This window comes from Alligator mississippiensis, chromosome 3, assembly GCF_030867095.1.
Source record: "Alligator mississippiensis isolate rAllMis1 chromosome 3, rAllMis1, whole genome shotgun sequence".
Classification (NCBI taxonomy): Eukaryota; Metazoa; Chordata; order Crocodylia; family Alligatoridae; genus Alligator; species Alligator mississippiensis.
The window spans coordinates 244,446,834-244,451,777 of NC_081826.1; positions in this window are offsets into that span (position 1 = coordinate 244,446,834).

The following is a 4,944-nucleotide window of genomic DNA, read 5'->3' on the forward strand; positions in this document are numbered from 1 at the left end:
TCCGAATTATCACTTATTCAGTTTTTGCAAAATGTTTTCCAAAGCATAGGTGAGAATTTCAATATCTATAGACACTAAAAGCCTATGAAAACATATCTCAAGTTTGTCTTTACATTATAGATTTAACAGTCTTATGGGGAGAAAAACCTACTTTGTTAGAATCTACCACAGCCAGTTTAACTTTGATGAAACATTCCCCTATCATGAAGATAAATAGCGAGTGATATAGGTTCGTGTAGGTTTTGAACATATGAGGAAACACTACAGAGAGAGATTTTTATTTTATCAGTCTGAAATTATCCTTACAATTAGAAAAGCCTCTCGTTTTATTGTTGCAAACAAATAGCAGAAAAATAGACTTTGTGTTACAGGACGCACAACTTTCACATTTTGGGAAAGGTACTAACTCTGCATGTTTATTGGGGTCTTGGAGGGGGGGAATCACTCCATAGTCTCGCTCAGACTTGCATACTAAAGTGCATATAATCGTTATATTTAATAAGCAAAACGCAAAAAAAATAAATAAATAAATGTCAGCCCCTAAATTAACATGCATCTTTGGATTGCTAATTGTGCTCATTGCAAATTTGGGTCATTTTGCATGAGTGACTCTAATGTAGGGCTGAGATTGCCATATAGCGTAGTGGATTCCTGATTCCCTGTGCTAATCCTGAACTCAGTGATTGTGTCAGGTGCAGTTCTGTATGCTCCAGCAGCTGGCTCATCCTCATCAATGCAAATAAAGCAACTCCTACAATCAAAGCCTCGTGAGTCTAAAGCCTGATTGCTGAGGGCAGGCTAAAGCACTACACAGACTCACTTTCACATCATACTAACTGACAAGACAACTGTAATGTCCCTCCAGTTCAAAATTAGCCTTTGCCAAACAAAACCAGGAGAGAGATCCATCAGTTTAAGGGTGTACGAAATATTACTAGATTTCCTCTGGATATTAACCGAAGATGGGTAACCCCCCACCACTACTTTAATGTAGTCTGCGCTGTGGCAGGCTTTACCAATAATTAACATAATATTTGAATACCTCTTATGAGCACAGACAACAAAACGTCACGTGTGGAGCACCGACCCCCCCCCTTTTTTTTTTTTTTTTTTTTTTTTGCCAAGGACATTTCTTAAGAACTGGTTCAGTGCCCATTGCAACTGAGACGCACACAGGAGGGGAAGCAGGAGTCAATGTCTGCGGCAATCAGGGCTGGATCCAGAGCTCTGGGAAGTTGGAGGCTTGCTCTGGTCCACAACAGGTAGCAGCCTGTCAAAACTACAACCAATACCTCCACCCCCCCAAACCACCCACTGCTTCGTCAAACAGTCAACCCTGGGAAGCCCTGGGAATAGACTCAGGGCCGGATTCTGCCCCCTTTCCTCCCACTGAATAGCAGACACTCCCCCAGCAACCTCCTTGCTGGTCCTGAGACCACTGCACAGAGCAGCATAGCAAGAGTCTGGCCTGCAATGTGTAGCTGTAAAGAAATGCAAAACCTCTTGAGCTCTTGGCTCAGAGATGATACCTTTTATTAGACCAACTAAGAAATCGAAAAAAAAATAGCTTTTTCTGTGTAGCTGTATGTTTCGAAGCAGAACAGGCAGTTAGACTCTGACGTCATCTTCTTGCCTATGGCTGACTTGGAGCAACAACTATAAATCCAGTTTAAGGTTAGTTAACCAGTCTGATGGCAGACAAGGTTCTTTGGGTAAATACGATATCTTTTACTAGACCAACTCAAATAGTTGGAACAAATTCTTCTTTGCAAGCTTTCGGGTACAGATTCGTCCTTACATCAACACGGCAACAACCTACACCCCTTAACCGGTCTAATGCTCTTGAGGACAGGGACTGACTGGATCTCTGCTATGTCACCATCAAATCTGCACGGAGGGCAGGGTGTTGTTCTGTGGTCCGTAGTTTGGCACAGTCACTTTCTGAATGAAAAGACCTCTGATCTCTTTCTTGCTTGCTTGCTTGCTTTTTCCCCCTCCACTTTGTTTTTTCTTTAAACGAGTTCTTCCCCGACTTGGGGAGACCCACTGGCGAGGGTGCAGACTCGTCCACTAATTTGAGTGCTGCACAGTGAAGGAGTCTACATTGTCCTTATGGGTCTGGATTGAAAAAAACCAACCATGTGGGAAGCTGGTACAGCATGTCCCGATGTTTAGTTGCATTTGGGGGGGGGGAGGGGGACATCTCTGACTCATCCTCTCAACACCGATCGGAAGCCAAAAAGCTGCAATCAAACCAACTGTCTGCCTGTTCTCCACTTCTTGTTATTTTTCCTACCATTAAAATAATAACAGTAACATTCATAATAATCCCCCAACAGCTGGCCCCCAAACACCCACGACTTTGGAGGCTGTCCTTCCCAAGGAAAGCTCAGAATGCCACATTGCCTACAGCTATGAAGTGTGCAGGAGACATGTGAAACCCAAAGGCCACACTGCTCAATCAGAATCAACATATATAAATACCAAACAGACTAATGCAAGGGAAATATTAGCCTTTCCAATAAGATATTATAAATCATCACAGACAAGGCACTGCTCCAGCCTGCAACCCCAGCACTATTGAGTGCACGTTGGAAATCTGCGGTAGATAAACATGTGGGGCTGGGAAGTAGCCTTAAGTAATGTGAAATGTCTCCCCAACCCCTTGTGTTTAGAGAAATCAACATGTAAATTAGAATTAATGTGTTTCCATCTCAGGCCAGAGCATGGGCTTTAAATCAGTCCCTGCTCGTCCAGCAGCCAAACCCCGGGAAGGAGAGTTAAACATTTCCTACAACGCGCGGGAAGGGAAAGGTCAACTTTCCCTCTCCCTTTCTCTAGGCTGGGTACGTGATGAATGAAGCAATTGCATCCCCTTTCACCCAGGCGGGACATCTCCTGAGTGTGTGGGTGGCTCTAACTGGTTATGCTCCTAGTAACCCTTTCTAAGGTGACACTTTAAGGCACGCCAATTTGTGTTACTGCTATTTGGGGGAAGGGAAGCACATCGGATCCACCTTGATCCTGAAGTTTTAGAGCTGCTCCAAGTAACTGACTCACACTGCCTCCCTCCCTTCCCCTAATAGGATTAAGAGCCATTTTCCTAAAAGCAAATCAGAATTTGTCAAATCATATGTGACAGTCGATTTGCTCACAATATCCACATTCTTCCGGTACTGACATAGCACCATCCTCAGACAGTTTAATCTTGGCTGATGCGGGGCATCTTCGAGGCAAACATTTGTCTTGTTAAAATACCTTTAATTCTTCGTATGTCTTTAAAACACCTCTCAGTAGACTCTGATCACTAGAGCCTCAGGGTCTCCAGGATCCTGATGATGCAATTCGTGTACAGCATTATTGCCATGAAAGGCTTCTTAATATTTCTTGTAATCTGCTTGCTACTATGTCACAGGTTCAATAATCCTTTTTGTACGTCACATCCAGCATAAATCCTCCTCCTTCTCCCGAGTCACGTGCTCCGTAATCTCTTCTGTTCTCCACAACGCAGGCAACAGTATGCTTTTGGGTCGCAGGTTCAATGCCCCTTCCCTCCAGGTTCAATACTGCTGCCCTGCTCCCTTAGTCACATTCACTATCATTAATTAATAAGAGAAACTCCTCCACCAAACACTCCTCACTGCAGCAAGCTTTTTCTTCTGTTATCCCCACAAGGAAAATGGGTTTTTGTCCATGATTTCATATACTGTCTCTTGTTCTGCACACTTGGGAATGATCATCCTAAAACAATACAGGAGGGTGGATGGCTCAGAATCCCAGTGCTAATGCATTCCCAGGAACCTCTCCCACTCCTCCTTGCACTGGAAGACGGTTTTTGTTGCAAGCCACAGAGCCTCTCCACTGGATTAGGACTGCAACAAGCAGGGGCATTGCTCTCAGGGTTTGACTGGTGAACCTTTGGCAAGGGCACGTGTTCTTTTCATTGGGATATGGGGCTAGAAAAGTGAAGCTGCAGAGGATCTCAACCACCTTTTCTTGAAAGTCCAACTTTTTAAGTTGAGCTCAGCAGAAGAACAGTGCTTGGATTTTGGGGCAGCCCAGAAGCTGTTCAAATTCACTTCTGTTGCTACCACCCTCGTGACTCATGGGATCATCTCAGCAGAGCCAGGGCTCAGTGTTTTCTGATTACCCCCTTTTTCCTAAACCATGTCTCTAGTTGTAGACCAAGGGCAGTTCTGCGGGCTGTATGGCCCCCTTTCCCCAGTACAGTCTGTGCACCTAAGCAACAGGCAACCTCTAAATAACAGCCTGCTATGTATCCTTCCTTGTATTTAACAGCAAGGCTTAGTTTGTTAGTTCAGTTTGAGCTTTGATTTATCCAGGCCAGGTAAGTACATATTGTGAAAACAGAACAGGAAGACTAAAGGTTCCTCTTTGGATAGCTAACATATCTACCTCTTACGTTTATATGTTGCTTTTACAATTCTTTAGGATGGGTATAGTATAGTAATCACAGCTGTATTAGGTTTCTTGGACTCTAATTAGTGCTGGTCAAGACATTCCTATTTCTAAAAGACAAGAGTTGTTGGGTTTTTTTTTTTTAATTTGACCAAACTAAACATCTGTTAATTAATCTAAATTGTTCTGTATGGGGCTACATCTCTCTGTCTTTTAAAGGCATTTTCTATATTTATTTAAAGTTAGTAATCTTTAAATAATTAAAATGAGTAATTTACAATGAGATAGTTCTAAGGAATATGGTACAAAAGGTTGTAATTTTCTGAAAACAGGTGAGACAACATATGCAAATAAACTTTACAGAAAGGAAAGCCCTCAAACAGGAGCGAGTTGTGGAATTTATTCAAACATTATCCTATGACATCTCCTATCTGCATAATCTGAGGACTGTTTGGCTTCCCAGCTCTAGTCATCACATCCAGATTGTAAATTAGATAATACTTGAGAGCTACAGATGTTAATAAA